Source organism: Amborella trichopoda, chromosome 12 (genome assembly GCF_054954075.1).
Source record: "Amborella trichopoda isolate Santa Cruz 75 chromosome 12, AtrichopodaSantaCruz75HAP2 v2.0, whole genome shotgun sequence".
Classification (NCBI taxonomy): Eukaryota; Viridiplantae; Streptophyta; class Magnoliopsida; order Amborellales; family Amborellaceae; genus Amborella; species Amborella trichopoda.
The window spans coordinates 17,767,326-17,787,551 of NC_142347.1; positions in this window are offsets into that span (position 1 = coordinate 17,767,326).

Here is a 20,226-nt window from a genome sequence, read left to right on the forward strand (position 1 = left end):
TAAGCATTCAAGAGAGTAAAATTGTATAAGCAATACTCTAGCACACAAACACACAATACATCATTTAGACCCAAACACCGAAGAGATTCCTCAAGAATTCATTACAGGTTAAACACATTAAGCAATGAATCACAAATCTGGCAATACATTACACTCAAGGTATGCCAATCAAATCTCATATCATAAGTCAGAAAATGCAATACACTCCAAACATGCTGACTATCACACATCATCGGCCATGCAATATGGCCAACGCGAGCCAGTCACAAGTCAGGCAATGTAATACTCTCAAAGCATGCCAGCAGTTACACATCATTGGCATGCAATACACTCAAAGCATGCCAATCACAAGTCAGACAATGCAATACATCTCAAAGCATGCAGACAACTATACATCATTGGCCATGCAATACACTCAAAGCGTGCCAATCACAAGTCGAACAATATAATACATCTCAAAGCACATCGACAATTATACATCATTGGCCATGCAATACACTCAAAGCATGCCAATTACAAGTTGGACAATGTAATACATCTCAAAGCATGACGACAATTGAACATCATTGGCCATGCAATACACTCAAAGCATGCCAATCGCAAGTCGAACAATGCAATACATCTCAAAGCATGTCGACAATTATACTCATTGGCCATGCAGTACACTCAAAGCATGCCAATCACAAGTTGGACAATGCAATATATTTCAAAGCATGTCGACAATTATACATCATTGGCCATTCCACACACTCAAAGCATGCCATTCACAAGTCGAATAATGCAATACATCTCAAAGCATGTCGACAATTATACATCATTGACCATGCGATACACTCAAAGCATGCCAATTGCAAGTCAGACAATGCAATACATCTCAAAGAATGTTGACAATTATACGTCATTGGTCATGCAATAAACTCAAATCATGCCAATTACAAGTCAGACAATACAATACATCTCAAAGCATGCCGACAATTATATATCATTGGCCTTGCGATACACTCAAAGCATGTCAATCGCAAGTCGGACAATGCAATACATCTTAAAGCATGTACACAATTATACATCATTGGCCATGCAATACACTCAAAGCATGCCATTCACAAGTCGGACAATGCAATACATCTCAAAGCATGTCGACAATTATACATCATTGACCATGCAATACACTCAAAGCATGCCAATCACAAGTCGGATAATGCAATACATCTCAAAGCATGTCGACAATTATACATCATTGGCCATGCAATACACTCAAAGCATGACAATCACAAGTCGGACAATGCAATACATCTCAAAACATGTCGACAATTATACATCATTGGCTATGCAATACACTCAAAGCATGCCAATCACATGTCGGACAATGCAATACATCTCAAAGCATGTCGACAATTATACATCATTGGCCATGTAATACACTCAAAGCATGTCATTCACAAGTTGGATAATGCAATACATCTCAAAGCATGTCGACAATTATACATCATTGGCCATGCAATACACTCAAACCATGACAATCATAAGTTGAACAATGCAATACTCTAAAAGCATGTCGATAATTATACATCATTGGTCATGCAATAAACTCAAAGCATGTCAATCATGAATCGGACAATGCAATACTCTCAAGCAACAATTATACATCACTGACCATGCAATACACTCAAAGGCAGGCCATTCAAAAGTCGAGCAATACAATACTCCTAAAGCATGCTGACAATCATATTATTGGCCATACAATATGCTTAAAGCAGGCCAAGAAATCTCATTCAACACTTATGTGACACATCAAAGTGACGCCAAAATAGAGCAGAAAAGTAATTAGACACAAAAAAAATTCTAACATCTTATACAACAATAAAAGGGCTTACCTTGGTTCTGTGGGGTAGAACCCTTCGCCTCTTTATCCACAAGTTCAAACACTCAGCCTTGATCCCTTGGCTGGGGCTCGTCTCCCATCGTAGGGCAATTTCTGATCAAGTGGCCCAGCTTGCCACATTTAAAACATCCCTTCATCTTCAGCTAGCACTCGGGAGCTGAGTGACTGAGCTTCCCACAAGAACCACACAACACTGGTTGTCTTTGCTTAATATCATTCTGAAATGTTTTCTGGACCTTACCATATCTCTGGCCTCCTTTCTCTTGAAAACCTCTAGGAGGCGAGGCCCTTACCTTCCGCTTCACCCTCCTTAGCAGGTACTCATCGCATTCTCTCTCTGTCTTCCTGGCCACATCCACTAGTGGGGAGAAGGTCTATAAATTTACCGATATTACCCCCTTCCTTATGTTTGTCCTGAGGCCTCTCTCGAACTTGCTTGCTTTACGAGCCTCTGTATTTGTAACATGCGGCGCATATCGAGGCAGTTCCAAAAACTTAGCCACATATTTCTCCACAATCAATTTCCCTTGCGACAATTCTATAAACTCTACTTCTTTCCTCTCCTTCATAGAGTCAAGGAAGTACTACTCATTGAAGGCTCCCAGAAAATTTTCCCAAGTAGGTATAGCCTCCACTTCTTCCTAGACCTGCTGGGCTGAATGTCACCAATGTTCGACATCTCCTTCTAGCATGAAGGTACTCAGCCTCAACTTCTGCTCGTCGGTGCATTGCAAGAATCTAAAGACTCCACCATGGCTCGCAAAAGTGGGTGGCCTTAACTTCTTAAACTTCTCAATAAAACTACTATCATACAGTCCCTGGCCTGAGGTAGTCGCGGTCGACATAGTCTCCTTCATCATCTTGGTCATGGAAGCTAAAGTCTTGAAAAACTCACCAAGGGCCTCAGTATTTTCATTACTCGGACTCGAGTCATCAATACGATTCCTTGGCATCCTGACCTACAACAGGAGCACTCCAGTCACCAAACTAGCCAAAACAATTCTAGAGATACTTCTAAGACTCACTAGGCCAAGAATCTTATCCTGGCTGCTCTGATATCATAACTTTCACGACCCCATCCCTTGACCCCTACCGTCATACCAGAGGGCGACAGGGCAGGATCGCGATCACAGAGGGCACGAATGTCACTCAGGTGGGAGTGGCTCAACGCATATGATAGATGGAATCAGAAACAAACCACGAAAGAAAAACTAAAACTCCCACATGAAACATAACAAAAGCTGGATAAATTAAAAATCAATCACTTCCATAAGCATTCTCCAAGGTCATAACTACAATATCCAGAATATTACAATTGTCCAAGGCACTGCTGGCCCATCATCAAAATACATAATTTCAATAGCAACAACTGCAAGACCGATGACCAACAAACACCTACACAAGAACAAGGATCCACTCATCGAGCTCGGGCTTGCCGTCCACCAAGCACGATCACCTCCCGTCGCTCTCGACCTGCAGCAGTCAATGTACAAGGGTGGAAGTAAAGATATGAGCTAAAAAGCTCAGTAAGTAGATCACATCATTATGCTTCCCTGTCTATGATTATTATCACACAGCACAGATCAAGATTCTAAGCCATGCTCATGAAACATGAGTCATGCATCACAATTATCTCACAATTATAGGATGATGCTTTTCAGGTACAGCAGGCACAATATAAGCTATAAGAATTCACATTTGTTCAATGTTGTAATTATCATTCATATTCCCAGTACAAATAATGGATATGACATGAATTAGCATTTCAGAAAGACCTTGCCACATGAGTATCATCATATGCATTCCTCAATCTTAGTCATTCATTTATAACTGAACAATGTTCTACAGTATACGTACTTATCACAAAGGAGCATACACTTATTTTAGAATAAAGCATATTTTCATCCCTTAGCACTCACATGCCATGTAGTGCATTACACTCCAAGGCATGTACTTTACTGGCATCAAACACATCGGCAGGCCTTGCGATACTCTTAAAGCGGCGCCCACTCATATAACAAAATTAGAATATCCACTACCAATGGACGACCCACTGTGTAGTGGCTAGAATTACAGTATCAGAGTTCATATAACAGAACACAGTATGGTCGTGCAATATACTCAAAGCACACCATTCAATCACTTAACACAGTATGGTCGTGCAACACGTTAAAGCGCGCCATCAAATCACATAACAACGATATCAATATCTTGTCAAGATAGTAGAAATATCACAAATATATCATTGTGTGGAAAGTCCATGCTCACATGTACAGAATCAGGTGGCTCATTACCAATGGAGAATCCATTGTGTAGCGGTCAGAATCAGAGTTCTTATAACAGAATCAAAGTACTTATAACAGAATCAGAGTTCATATAACAGAATCAGAGTTCTAATAACAGAATTAGAGTTCTTATAACAGAATCAAAGTTCTTATAATAAAATCAGATTATCGATGACACGCTTTCTAAAAATTGGGGCAGTGACATCCAAGTGACAACAAGGTTATGGCTTTTGAGTTCACTTGGAATTTGAAGATAGTTCCAAAACCAATTTTTCTCCCATCTTTCAAATCCAGGTAGTTTGAAAACAATGGGACCTTGCTTGGCCCTTCAAAAGTTCAAAAGAATGAAGATATTTTATCTGAAATATGCTGTGTAGTGAAGGCAGTGACATGTCTTTAAAATTTACTTCATAACTCACTATCAAGAAGAAATTCCAAAAAGTGCTCAACATGTGAATTAAATCTTACTCATGAATCATTCAAATGGCAGTTGCTTGGAAGAAAATGGACCCCCTTTGTCTACCCATAATCCATGGTGACAAAGTCATAAATTCTTAGTTACAATTAATCATATAACTCTCAAATTAGGAAGAATTTCGAAAATTTCTAAACCTGTGATCTCAAGCTTAATCAAAAATATTTTTAACGGCAGTGCTTTGGAATAAGTTGAACCTCATTTGGTAGTTCAAAACTCTTGACATTAGAGACATCAGCTTTGTGTTTTTACCAAAATTGTGTACGGTGATCTACTGGCATATTTCAAGATATAACTTTTTATACATGAAGAATCAAGACAAGATGAAAACATGAACATTAAAATAGTCATAAATATCTCCAATGACGGTGGTTGGAACTAAAATGGATGCTTTTTTTGTCTGTCAAACACAGTGACATCAGAAGCATTAATCTATGCTTTTGCTAAAACTATCCACAGTGACCTACTGGCATGATTCAAAGTGTAACTTTACATAAATAAAGAGTCAGGGCAAGTTCAAAACATAAAAATTACAATAGGACCATTCATTTTTCAAATGGATATGATTTCATGTCATTTGGACTCCCATAGGTCAAGCAAAGTCTCAATACAACGGAAGCAATGTTCCTGGAAATTTTCACAGTATGATAACAGTGACATTCATGCACATTTCACATCATATCTTCCAATCTATCTAAAATATTATTAGACATAATCATAAAAATAAAACTAGACTCACAAATATTTCCAGTGAAGGTGATTTAAAGCAATTCTGAGATCATTTGATACGTCATTAGAGAGACACAAAAACCTTAATACTCCTTGAAATTCCACTGTCCAGCCATAACATACCTTGAGGAACAAAGCATAACCTCTAAACTACACAAGATAATCACATGAAACCAATTCTAGCTCAAACTAGACTCACAAGAGCATCAACCGACAAATTTTCAGGCTCAACAGGCTTCACAACAGTGCACATTATACTATAGAAAGGAGCTTAAATTTCTAGAAAAACAGAGCACAAATACATACATACAAATCCTATTCTTCCAGGAAAATTTCTATACAATCTAATGCTTAATTTCAAGTTTACTCATGCGTAAACCATTCTTCATACATTCTTAAATTCATGCTTCATACTAAAACATACAATAACATGATCTATTTACCTTGAGCTCTAAACTTGCTCCAAAATTCCTGCGCACAACCAGTTCTCTAAACTCCCCAATATGAGACTCTTGAGTGTTTTAGAGAGAGAGAGAAAGAGAGAGAAAAATGTGGGAGAGAGGGGGTCAAAAGCTCTTGAGAAGGGCTGCTAAAGGCTTTATTTAAAAAAAAGGGAAAAGGGCAGCAAGTGACAAGTGTCATTCATGCAAAGCTAAAAGACATGCATGAGGAGAGAGAGAGAGAACAATCACGCAAACATAATGATGACGGTACAACAAGCATGAGAAACCAAATGATTATGAGAGAGAGAGAGTCCCCCTAAAGTACCATACACTCAACCACTCATGCATGGGCGGCGTTGCACAGCCGGTGCTGGCCTCTCACAAAACTCCAATCGACACTGGCCTCTCACACAACTACAACTGACACTGGTCTCTCGCACAAGTCCAATTGGCACTGGCCTCTCACACAACTCTAAACGGTACTGGCTCCTCACACAACTCCAACAGGCGTTAGCCTCTCTCAGAACTCCAATCTGCGCTGGCCTCTCGCATAACTCCAACCGATGCTAGTCTCTCACAAAACCCAAACCGGCACTGGCCTCTCGAACAATTCCAGTCGGCGCTGGCCTCTCGCAAACCTTCAGCCAACACTGACCTCTCCCACAACTCCAACCGATGCTAGCCTCTCTCACAACTCCTACAGGATCTGACCTCTCACACAACTCCAACCAGCGCATGCCTCTCACACAACTCGAACCGGTGCTGGCCTCTCACAAAACTTCAACCGGCGCTGCCTCTCGCACAAATCCAACCGGCGCTGGCCTCTCACACAAGTCCAACCGACTCTGGCCTCTCACACAACTTCAGTTGGTGTTGGCTTCTCACACACCTCCAACCAGGAAAAGCTTGGGTTGTTACAAATGGCCTGGGTGCAAGTCCACTAGGGATGACTGGTTAGGTCCCTCGATCTAGCCCTCTGGATCCTCTAGGGATTAGGTGGCACGCGTCTCGAGTTTCAAGGAAAGACCTGAGATATTTTTGAGATCGCTCTCTCTGGAACCTCGTTCAAGAACCGGTGCAAGTATTACCAACCGGTCAGAGAGGAATTTAAAGGTGGTTTTGGGACTTACTCGAGCTGACACACAGGCGCCCTCTTAAATCACGAAGAAAGCCTCGCAAATAGAAAACTGGTTGGGAATCACTTCCTTTGGCTTGTGTTTTTCTTATTTTCTGTAATCACACACATATATGGTAAAGGTTATAAGACAGGTGGGTCAAACCTCACCGTTTTCCTCTTTGATGAACATACACAAGCATGCGTATTCAAAAGAAGAAGAGAAGAAAGACGGGGGAGAGAAGAATTCAATTAAGCAAGAGGATCAGAACGGTGACTTGGCTGGTGAATAATTAGCCTGACATGGTAGCAAAACGGGCACGGTAACTAAAACCGGTTCACAGGATTACTACTAAATGTCATTAACATTACCGACTAGTTAGGCACGATGGTCAGTCTGTCGTGGCAATAAAGAGGGCCAAGAAATCCTAACACAACAACATTACGACTAGACGATAGGACTACAATGAGAGGCTATCCTTAATCCCTCTTAGTCAAAAGAAGGAGTGACAGAATTAAGGCTATGAGAAAAGAATACGCAAAGAACAAGGGAAAGAAAGGAAGGAGAAGAAAGGAAGAGAAGAGTATGAAAGATGAGAGGATAAAGGAGAGAGAGGGAAGGAAGGCACAGTCGAGATTAAGCATTGCTGACTATGTTAAAAGGAAGAGAGAGAAATCGAATCGTTGTTAAGCTTCACTGACTGACAAAAGAGGAGAGAGAAAACTAGTCGATGCTAGGCTTCACCGACTGACAGAAGAGGAGAGAGAGAACCTATTGGTGTTAAGCTTCACCAACAGACAGAAGAGGAGAAAGAAAACCAGTCGACCCTAAGCTTCGTTGACTGACAGAAGAAGAGAGAGAAAATCAATTGGTTCTAAAAAACCAACCAACGCTAGGCCTTGTTGGTTGTGATAGAAGAAAGAGAAAATCAACCGATGCTAGGCCTCGCTGGTTGTGACAAAAGAAAGAGAAAACCAACCGGTACTAGGCCTCGCTGATTGTAACCAAAGCAAGAGAAAACCAATCTGCATTAGGCCTCGTTAGTTGTGACAGAAGAGAGAGAAAACCAATCAGTGCTAGGCATCACTGATTGTGACAAAAGAAAGAGAAAATCAACCAGCGTTAGGCCTTGTCGGTTGTGACAAAAGATGACGGAGGGAGAGAGAGATGAGAAGAAAAGAGAGAAAAGGATTGAGATGAGAAGAGAAGAGGAGAGAGAGATAGAGATGAGAAGAAGAGAGTGAAGGAGATAGAGATAAGAAGAGGAAAGAGAAAGTGATAGAGATGAGAAGAGAGGAGAGATAGATAAAGATGATAAGAAGAGAGAGAAAGAGATAAAGATGAGAAGATAAGGAGAGAGAAAGAGATAAAGATGAGAAGAAGAGAGGAGAGATAGGTAGAGACGAGAAGAAGAGAGAGAAAGATCTAGATATGAGAAGAAGAGAGAGAAAGATCTAGATATGAGAAGAAGAGAGAGAAATATATAGATATGAGAAGTGAGGAGTAGAGAGAGATAAAGGGGAGGAGAGAAAGAGGGGAGGAGAGAGAAAGCTACCTATGTAAAGAGTACTAGCCTTTTTCTTCTTCCTCCTCTCTCTCTCTCCAAGACATACCCACAAACTCAAGTAAAAATCAGAATCCTGTTGATTGATCTAGGAAGAATGAATCCATCCTTTAAGAATGAATCTGTCCTTTGTACAATGAGGCCATGGTTGTTTATATAGAATTGGGCCAAAACATGGGTGTACGCCCGAAAACTACCTATAATTGAAGATAATTACAATTTAATTGAATTTAAAGAAATTCTAAAAATGGGTGTAAAAGGACTGTTTTGCCCCTGCCTAATAATGTGTGGAATTACAATGCAGTCCCTGCTGCTGCCCTAAAACTTGCATGATCTTTTCGTGGCTGACCCGAGGTCATTCTAATGCCCTTTTGATCAAAAGATTATTGTTTTCTTGTAGGGCTCAGCATGGCCATCATTTTGATACCAACTTCGAGCCATGAATCATGCTTTTGAGTCATGATCACGAAACTTGAATCTTGGATGAAACTTGAAAAATTCGAATCGATTGTGTGCTCATTCCTTGATTTTTCTTCATGATTTCTTAATTTAATCAAACTGAGTATGCCGCCACGATCCTGTTGCAACAAACGTAGTGATATTTCATGTCCTGATGAAGAATTTGTCGTCTTGCGTATCTGACCAGAATCTTGAAATTCGATGGTCAAAATTTACAGCAGTTTTGACACCTTCTTGTGTGAAATCCAACCGTTCATCGTACGCGAGGTCCGAACTAGAGATAGCCTTGGACCTCATACCTGTAATGCAATTGGTTGTGTGCCGATCTAGCCATTCGAACGAGGAGTGCTTCTACTAAATTTTCTGCAATTTTATTCGTAGATCTACTGCTTCCATTTAGTTTTTCTCTCTGCTCGGGTGTCGACATGAGATGTACCACATATTGAATTGTTTGTCTTGATGAGACGAACATGCTCACCAAATTTAGCAGCGATCCGACTTGGAACGAGTGAGTTATATGCTCCAAAAGTGACTACCCGTGACTGTGACAATAACCACCTTTAATGGTGTTTTGGTGCAGTACTCGATTAAGCCGAAAGTTGATCCATAGGGATTTTCGACCATGCCGGATCTAATCACGGTGATCCCACCACTGTTTGACGTACCAAAAGTATGAATTTTGTTATAGGGTACATTTCAAGGTGTTAGAGATCGATTTCGTTGAAATTATTTCTTTGTGTTCATTGCCTTAGACATGTTTGGTCGCGATGAAACTTTGCAAGTTCTCTTTTGAAGTTTTGATGACAATCCTGACCAGTTATGGGGCCATTCTGAGACTGTCAGGAATTTCCACTATTTTATAGGCTTTTATTGACCTGCTTCTTACTAGTGACCAAGGTGCTGAAAAATATGTTCAAATAGCTTGCCCCGCCAAATGTTGTGCTTCAAGAGAAGAAAGAAGGACAATCATTTGAAAAATTTCCTTCGGCTTTTAGTTTTTTTCTTCCTAGCCAGAGGACCATGTGAACGCCAAAGAGATTCTTATAATGGTGTCACTCGGTTGCTCAGATGTAGGGATGCATTGTTCACGAGTCCGTCCGTGGAGACTTTAGGGGGAGAAGAGATATTTTTGAGGGATATTCTTGAAGTCCTTACCCTTGTCAGTCAGAATTAGGCCCATCTTGCAATTGAGTGCCATGTAGAAGGGTATCGTTCCCATTTAGTCTGGGTTCATTGGTTTTCTTTGGTAGATGTTGTTTACTACTACACAAGGTTTGCTTTTGATGTTCAAAGTACCACTATGGGTCTCATCTTCCGAGTCCATTAGGGGGCAGGTTTTATTAGTCGATTCCGAAGGTCTGGTCATGCCGGCTAGATGAGCTGACGTCTCTAGCAGGTTCTCCCCTCACTTTGTCAATTTCTTGCCTTTGAAATATTTATTTCCTAGAGTATGTTTGTGACCTCGTGGGAATAATGTTCTCCCTCATGAGACTTGTCTTGCCGTCTTGACGAGTCTTTTGTCTATCGAGTCCTTTTGCACTGGACTCAGGCTGTTGGAATATTTTCCTTGAAGCTCATATTTTTGGAGTCCTGGTATTGTGATACCAGAGATTTTCTTCTTTTGAGTGAGGGCTGAAGTCTCTTGTTAAGACAAGTGTGACATCAACCTGTTAATTGGTCAAGCGTCCTGCGCAAGTTTTCACTTGAACTTGGGAAGCGGCGCCATAGAGATGGTATTCACCAACTTCTTTTTATTTCAAGGCTCTTTTACCCATAACCTTTCGGCTATGTCCACCATTTTCATCCATTTTACTCATGATGCCCTTTTGGGTTTTCATCAGGCTTGATTTTTATTCACATAACTCTTTTACTCTTGGTTTCGTGACAATGCCCGTCCGTCATTTTTACTCATAGTGTTCCCTTGTTTGGGTCTATACCATGCCCGTAATTTTTTATTTTTTATTTCTTTTTTTGTTTGTGAAGGGTGTTTAAGGTCATGGCTTTGGGACCTGTGTGAAACAGTTTAACATCATGCGGCTTGGACATGCACTGTGGTTTAAGGTCATAGGACCGTGATGGTGATGAATGGTAGTCTGTGGGGGCCATGGAGTGAGTATGGTGGTGGTTTGACTCACTTGGGGAAATGGCATTAGGCTACCTATGATGGATGAAATGTGAGTGGATGAAGGTGACCCACTAACTTACAACGAGTATGGATGGCGAAATGGTTCGCCATTTTGTGAGCACAAGTGAGACTCACTGGGGAATGAGGAATGGTGATGAAGTGAATGAACTCACTTGGGAGGTGGCACACACACATTAACAGGTTGGTTAGGGAAGGAGTGCATGAAAAGTACGAGTAAAAAGCATGTGCGCGTATGTGGGGGCGAGTTTAAGGTCCTACCTCCTAGATCTATGCTAAGCAGTTTGTCGTCATGCCACACAGATGTGCATTATGGTTTAAGATCATACAGCTTGACCGTGGTTATGCAGTTTAAAGTCATACAACTAGGACCATGCAGTTTGAGGTCGTGCAACTAGACTTCCGCTACAGTTTAAGGTCATATAGTTCGGACCTTGCTACTGATCCTTTTAATGTCATGTGGCTAGAATCTATACTATAGTTTAAAGTCATGTAGCTTGGACCATGGTTTTGCAGGTTTAAGTCATACAGCTAGAATCGTGCAGTTTAAGGTCGTGCAACTAGACATCCACTACAGTTTCGGGTCATATAGTTCGAACCATGGTGGTATAGTTTAGGGTCATATAGCACAGACCGTGGCTGTGCAGTTTAGAGTCATGCAACACGAATCAAGGCTATGCAGTTTAAGGTCATACAGCACGGACCGAGGCTGTGCAGTTTAGGGTCATAAAGCACGGATTGTGCAGTTTAAGGTCGTGCAACTAGACCTCCGCTACAGTTTTTGGGTCATATAGTCCGGACCATGGCTTTGCTTTTTAAGGTCATAGAGCATAGACCCTAGCTAAGCAGTTTAGAGTCATGCAGCATGGACCGAGGCTGTGCAGTTTACGGTCATACAACATGAACCGAGGCTGTGAAATTTAGGGCCATACAACACAGACCGAGGCTATGTAGTTTAGGGTCATACAACACGGACCGAAGCTGTGCAGTTTAGGGTCATACAGCATAGATCGAGGCTGTGCAACCATGTAGATCAAGCTCCATAAGAATAGATTTGTAGATGGCAATCCGACTCCCTAGGATAAAATGGTCAAGACCATTCACAAACTGAGGGCTCAGAAGAAAATGATGTCCTGATGAAGGATGGCCAACAAAAGCAAAATTCATTAAAACTTAATGGGGGACAAGCGTACTCCTTGGGGTTAAGATAGCTTGGTGTGAAACTGACCCACCGAGAATTGAAGAGGTAAGAATGACCCTAACTTCACAGGGGATAATGGGCTGCAGTATGGGTGTACTCCTATGGGGATGAGCGATAGCTCTTAACTCCATTAGGGATGATTGGCCACAGTTTGGGTGCAATAGCGTGGGTGCAACATCACTAGGGATGACAGGTCACGGCTAGGGTGCAACCCCACTAAGGATAAGTGGTAGGATGCACAAGACTTCAGCCCGGAGTAGGTGACAATAGGCTGCTGAAAATACGACCGGCGCCAGGTGTAGCGCTAGCGATTTCTTGTGAGTATTCAACCGGCACTGAGTTCTCAAAAACACAACCGACGTTGGGTTGTTAAAGACTCAGCTGGTGATGTGAATGAGCTGTGATATTGTTTGAAGACAACTGGCGCTACGTTAACCCGTGCTAAGTTAACCGACGCTAGGGTCGTTTGGAGCACACTCAGTGCAAAATCAACCAATGCTAGGGTTGTTTGGAAACACACCCGGCACCAAGTCAATCAACGCTAGGGTTGTTTTGAAAACACACCCAGTGCTAAGTCAATCGCTGCTAGAGTTGCTTGAAGTTCATCTAGAGCTGGTTGGGATTGATGAGAGTTAGCTCAGATCTCGATTCAAAGCCCTACTTGGCTCATCCTCGCTTGGCTTCCCTTGGATGCGATTGGAATTCCTAGTTTGTGAGGGGCATTTGAGCTTATTGTGGTCTATATAATGAGGTAAAATCTTGTTTTCCCTCACTTTTTCACCAAGGCTAAAAAAAACTTAAGTGAAAATTTTCTTAACGGTGAGGAGAGGGTGATCGTTTGAAGTTCCAGCAAGTAGTGGGAGTTTGGCAAAGGTTTTGCTGGGAAGGTTCTTAGCCAACAGTGGGATTCCAGGCAGTTTTGCAAGGAAGACCTTTAGTGTGCAGACTTTGCCAAGAATTTGGCAAAGTTGCAGGGAAAGGAGTGGGAAAGGAGAGTTCTTCGTGGAGTTTTTTGGGAAATAGAAGAGCTTCTAGCTACAGCAGTTTATGGTAGAAGAGATAGGAAGTGAAACTGTGAGCATTACTGCACGTCTTAGGAGTTTTTCGAGGATTTTTAAGATGTTCCCCGAGGAATGTGGTAACTTTTTTATGTTGTTAGTGGTTTTTGTAGAGGTTCCCGAGGACTTAAGGGAAGTTTGCAGACATTTTTGACGAGGTTCTAGTGCTGTCCAGGGGAAAAACATAGATGGGATAATTTTTCAGTTGGCTTTTTGGCCGTGTAGTAGAAGTTTCGACGAGAGACGAACTGTCATGGGAGGTGGACCATCATGGAAGGCGTACTTTTGCAGAAGGTGAATCGTCGCGAAGGTGAACCATTGCAAGGGAGGTGTACGGTTACCTCCCTTATGTGACCAGCGGAGTAACGAGACATGGGGACCGTTGTTAGTCGCTCGTGTGTGAGGCAGCGTCGAAGGATGTGGAGACAGTTATCTGTTGGCACAGCTAAGTTCAAGTGTCACGACTAAGATTCATGGCACGTGCGAGAGAATCGGTCACAATCGGCGCCAGCCTTGGACAAGCTCAATCAACGCTAGGTATTGGCAATCTCAACCGGCGTTGAGTGTTGAAAGATCCAATCGGCGCTAGTCGTCTGGCATGCAAATGGCGCTGGGTGAAAGACTCAACCGGCACTAGCTATTGGAACGCAACTGGCGCTGGGCATTGGAAAACATAACCAGTGCTAAGTGTTGAAAGACTCAACTGGCACTAGCAGTTGACACTTAGCTAGCGCTGGGCATTGGAAAACATAACCGACGCAAAGTGTTGGCAAACTCAACCGGCGCTGATCCAGTGTCTTAACAATATTTGGGAGTAAACCACCATGCCGTTTATAATGGCTGGTTATTCTTACCAAATTCCCTATGTGAAGAGGCTTTCTAGGGAAGGAGAGATTGGTGTTTGTGATTTTACAGACGAAGTTTTATCATGGGGTGAGCCCATTTGGCTGACCCAACCAGTATGCAAACCAGAGTGGCCTCTCAACGTCACTTTCATTACTGACCCCATTTATTTCGAAGTGCGTGAGGGTAATGATGGCAATATTAGTATTGAAGAAGGGATGTCACTTCTTCATTGTATGCATCAGAATATAGCTTCCGAGGAGAACTTGCCTACTTTAGGAAAGTGAATGGTACACACAAAGGGACTACTAATGTGGTCAGCAACAGGCCTCCGAATTCAAGGGGAGCACCAATACCTAAAGGAATACACTTCCTGGACTGCCAAGGTATTGGCATCATATAGAAGCAGTCTTGAACGTGGTTCACTATTGGCAGCGGTCCAATGTTTGGGCAGCTATTATGACCGTTGCTCCAATACAATAAAATTATAGCTACAGACATGGAGCCATGTTAGTAATACCTGGCTTCTTGGGCATGGAGAAGCAGGAATCTCCTTACTAGATCTTCATTTTATTGGAGGTTTCCCAAGGATTGGGGCTATGTATGATGAGTTTGTGCCCCCGAACTCAGTCCTCCTCCGTGGTGTTTACTTGGGGATAAAGAGTCGCTGGCCAGTCTTCAAAAATCTTTGAGGCCTACCAATCGATTGTCGGCTGCTCTCACAATGGCAGGGTAACCTTTATCGACTGGGAGAACATCTTTTGTGGGGATTATCTTGAGGGTGGTCAAGGTACTCCGCAGGGGAAAGGGAAGGTTGTTCCAAAGGAGATGCCTCCCATATATCAACTTGAGATTGGCGATGACCGTGTCTTGAGTGCCGCATAGATGGCCTTATTCTTGTGCAAATTTGTGCTTCCTAGCTGGGGAGATGACATTCGTCCATGCGTACTGTATGTGGCCTATGACATGGCCAAAGGGCCTGAGTATGTCCTTTATCAGCCGGTCTTGTGCACCATATATCATGGCTTGGGGGGCATCTCCCATGGAATGGTCTACAGGGGAAAAGAGGGGGGGAATGGCATTGTTGGAGGAGAGGCTTTTTTCGGGGATTTTAAAACTCCATTCCCTGTGCATTACATGTATGGGTGGCTGGGAGCCTATTTCTCTGACACCTACGTCAAGCATCAGTGCTCAAGAGATAAATGTGGCCCTTCTTGATGAGGATCACGAACCAGAGGGCTATATTTCATACTCCAAGGGAGGTTCGGGGTCTATTTGGGAATGATTCTTGGAACATGAGGTGGGTCCCCTTTCATTAATGAGTTGGGGAAGGAGCTGGACGGTGCTCCAACAATGATTAAGGAATTCATGTTCATCCAGAGCATCAGAGAGGGAGTCTTACCTTACCGGAATCCATACAGTGCCAGGTTAGATGGGTATTTTCCCCATCGCTTCTCCCGTCAACACGAGCTTGATCAAGACTGCCCCTTCTCGGTGTTTTTTGAAAAGTGCCGGAGTAAGGTGAACAAGGGGAAGACGGAAGAGTTTTGAACTTTTCGTGAGTGTTGGCTGCCATAGCATATACAGACTGCTTGTATCATGTGTCTAAAGATGAAAAAAACCAGAAAATACGTAATACCTCACTTCGGCCGGAGGGTTCGGACGACCAAGGCCTATGTGAACTGGTGGAGAATCACCAGTAAGGGATATTGGGATTAAGATCACCCTTGAAAAGGGGTGAACGGTAACTGGTGCCAAGATATGAGGCAAAGGAGAATGGCGGATGCTCCAGCGCCTAATGTGGTATTTGTCTTAGATTATCCCTCTAATTTGGGGGCTTTAGAGCTTCTGCGTGATATAGCAGCTGATGAGGCCTCACCAGAATTCCTTGCAATGACGACGAGGACTTGGAATGTCTTCGACAATCTTAATTCTATCTTTGAGTGGGATGAGGGGTGACAACTCCTTGATTATGAGAAGCATCCCCCACAGGACTTGAATGCCCTCATTGGGAGTGGTCCCCATAGTAAATTAGCTAGAGGGCCTTCTCAAGGAGGTGGATCAGACGCGGAAGCTCCTATTTCGGCAAGGGAAAGAAAAGACAGTGCTCAACCGTTGCCGATACCCATGCACCGCTTTCAGTAAGTGGGTGTATTCGGAGGCACAAGACTTGTCAGAATCAGAAGGTATCTCTTCCTCGTCTGTTCTTTTAAGAACTACTCCGGTATCAACATCTGCGTTCTTTGGACCAACTTCTTCTTCTTCGAAATTATTTTCTTTTTCTTCAGAAACTGAGGCAGACGACTCCGGTCTCTCCGAGCCCATTGTCATCGCTTTTGATAGGGAGGTGACTCCGGATCTTGGGGAGGTGCCCTCCAGTCCAGGGGTAGTTCCTGAACCAGGGGCTGCTCGGATGGAGACTGACAAGGATGAAAGCTCAGACGCAACTGCTCTAGATAGGGGCTCTGATGTTGATGTGGCCTCCATGCCTCAGGAGCTTAGTGGCCCGACCGAGGCAGGGGCTATGACTCAAGGAGAAGAGCTTGAGGTTGATGAAGTGCCTGAGCACCAAGAGGTTGTTGCCCCCGTGGACATAGGTCATGAAGATGAGGGAGTTGAACTCTTCATAGCCGAGGTTCTGGCTGTTGAAGGCGTAAGCCAAATGGAAGAAACCATGGATAGAGATTGAATTGGCTGGTGAAGGCCATCGAGAAGAGGCAGTTCTTGAACTTGATAATGCTGAGGCGACAGTTCAGGTCGATGAAGAGAAGTAGAGGTTACCATTAGAGAGGGTCAAGTCAGCGAGATTGGTATTGAAGAACCCAGGCAAGTCGAGGCTGGGGCTGCCTATGAGTCTGAGGAGTAAGAAGCTCTAGGCTTTGCCCCTCTTTCAGAGGAGCCAGTGGCTCAGATGGCTATTGCTTCAACAAGCACGTTCTTGAGGTCGAGGTTCTTCAACAGTAGTGGTATCAGCAATACCATCTGGGCATTTTTTTAGTGGTGTTTCTAGCATGATTGCAGGCATGCTTAGAGCAGGCCTTCAGGGCTTGAGTGAGCGGCCCCTTGATTAGCTGGGCGAAGCCTTGGCAAAACATAGGGAGTTCACCATGACTACTATCGTTGGGAGTGCCCTAGAAGTGCTTTCCCAATTCAATGCAACTCTAAACGAGTTGGAGAGTTGGCCGTTGGGAGCACTACATCATGAAGTAGAAACTGACAGGCTAGCCTCTTTGGAAGAGTTGATCTTGCGTCATTGCGAGAAAATAGATGCATACATCGAGAAGAAGGCCACGAGCAGGACCTCAAGAGGGAGGTACAAGGAGGCTTCAAGAGAATTATTGAAATCCGAGAGAAGATGCGAATACTGAGATAAGAATTCATGGGCCTCAAGATAGAGATGGTTCAGAGGAAGGCCATAGAGGCCTCATTGGTCGAGGATTTGTTCGAACTCAATGACACAATTGAGTCGAAAATTGTGGCGATGAGAGAGGAGACTCAAACAGTGGCAGAATTGAAGGAGCATATTCAAGGCATCAAGACTTCTTCTGCGGCATGCAGCGTAGAGATCAATAAGATGATTGTTCGTTTCTGAACATGTCCTTTTTTTTTTGTCCGTAATTGTAAAAGTTTTAAACGGATGAACAAAGCGCTTCTCTCGTTTGACTTTGCTGAATGATTTCATTCTCTTCTTACTTTCATTGCACCTCATGTGATATCACTTCTGAATGCCTCTTGAAACTTTTATTTTCCCAAGAGGCTAAAACCCTAGGCCTTGTTTAGCCCCATGGTGGGCTGTCGCGGCTTGGATAACTTCAAAATAAGGAGTCATTGATTTTTTTCTCCTCTTAATGTTTGATTGGTCGAGGGCTCATAGTTCATTTTCCTCATGATTCGGTGAGCCTGATCACTATAGATAGTCCAGTCAGGAGGGGCCTTAGCCTCAATTAGTGGCACATTTACCTCAAGCTCATCATAGTTTTTAGTCTCCGGCATGAATTTCTTGAGATGTTTTCAAGCGATATGCATGACCTTCAATTGACTCTAGGGACTACAGACTTCAGTTCTTAAGTTTGCTAGGGGATCCTGCCCATGAGGGGAAAAAAGTTGCTCTTCATCGAACTGTTCTCCTAAGAGGTCGGGGAAAAATAAAACTTTTAGCTGGTCATCAGTCTGGGGAGCATCCACTGGACTTATAGCAATCGAATTTTGAAAAATATTTCGTGGCAATTGTCACGCTGCTTCGGCTTTCAAAAACGTACTGGGCATGTGCAAGACTTTCTGTTGGTCTGCCGTAAAGGTGATCCTTGGAGCCAGGAATTCTATCCCCATGGCTTGTTCAATATCAGGAATGACCTTTGGTTCATCTTCAGGCCAAGGTGATGGGGGATGAGGGCAAAGACTCCTTTTCGAGCGAAGAAGGAGTTTCTTGGGGGATGATGGTTGGGATGTTAGAATGAAGAGTAGTTAGGAGTAAAATTTTGCCCTGCCTTTCTTCCTCTTTGAACATGTTCACTAATGTCCTCCCAACATTTTCAACATCTTCATGAGATAAGTACGCAGTCTTGCTTGTAGACTTATGACCTTCATAATTCGGCTTTTGAGACGATGTCAGATTTGTGAAGTAATATTTAGCATCAACATAGTGAGTTTCAGCCACAAGGAACGGTCTTTTGTCAGCATAGACCATATGCTATCTCCCGTATCGGCTATACTATAATTGATGATAATTAGAATTTAATTGGATTTAAAGAAACTCTAAAGATGGGTGTAAAAAGACTATTTTGCCCCTGCCTAACAATGTGTGGAATTTCATAACAGTCCTTGCTGCTGCCCGAGAACGTGCATGACCTTTCGGGGCTAACCTGGGGTCGTTTTGATCGAAAGATTACTATTTTCTTGTGGGGCTCGGCATGGCGATCATTTTGACACCAACTTTGAGCCATGAATCATGTTTTTCAGCCATGAGCATGAGACTTGAGTTTTAGATGAATCTTGAAAACTTTGGATCGATTGTGTGCTCGTTCCTTAATGTTTCTTCGTGACTTCTTTATTTAATAACATTAAGCATGCCATCATGATTTCATTGCAATGAACGTAGCTGGATTTTGTGTCTGGATGAAAATTTTGTCATCTAACGTTTTTTGCCAGAATCTTGAAATCCAGCTGCCAGAATTTATAGCAGATTTGATGCCTTTGAGTGTAAAATCCAACCGTTCATCGTATGCAAGGTTTAGACCAGAGATAGCCTTGCACCTAACACACATAATGCAATTGGTTTCATGTCGATTGGGTAGGCGACCGTTGTGATCTGCCTATGCGAACGAGGTGTGCTGCCCTTGAATTTTCTGCAACTTCTTTCACGGATCAATGAATTTCATTGAGTTTTTCTCTCTGGTCGGGTGTCGTCACAGAGCATACCACATATCGAATTGTTTGCCTTGATGAGACGAACACGCTCATCAAATTTGAGAGCGATCGGACTTGGAATGAGTGAGATATAGGCCCTGAACATTACTACCCATAATTGAAAAAATAGCCACCTTTAATGGTGTTTTAGTGCAGGGTGGCAACACGGGAATAGTGTGCAGCCTAGCCTTTTTAGTATTTTACCTATGACTTTGTCTTGGAGCGCCCGATTAAGCCGAAACTTGACTTATAGGGGTTTTTGACCGTACCAGATCTAAGGGCTGTGGTCCCATAGATGTTTAATGAACCACAAGTATGGCTCTAGTTTCAGGTCCATTTCAGGGTGCTAGAGATCAATTTCGCTGAAATTGTTTCTTTGTGTTCACTACCTTAGACAGGTCTGATCATGATGAATGTTGGCAAGTGGCCTTTTGAAGTACTGATGAAGATCTTGACCAATTCTAGGGCAATTCTAAGACTGTTTGGAATTTCCATTGTTTTGTAGGCTTTATTGACCTGCTTCTTACTTATTCCTAATCAAGGACCAAAGAGCTGAAAAATACGTTCAAATAACTGGGTTGTTGAAAATGTAGCCGGTGCTGAGAACAACCTGTGCCATCATT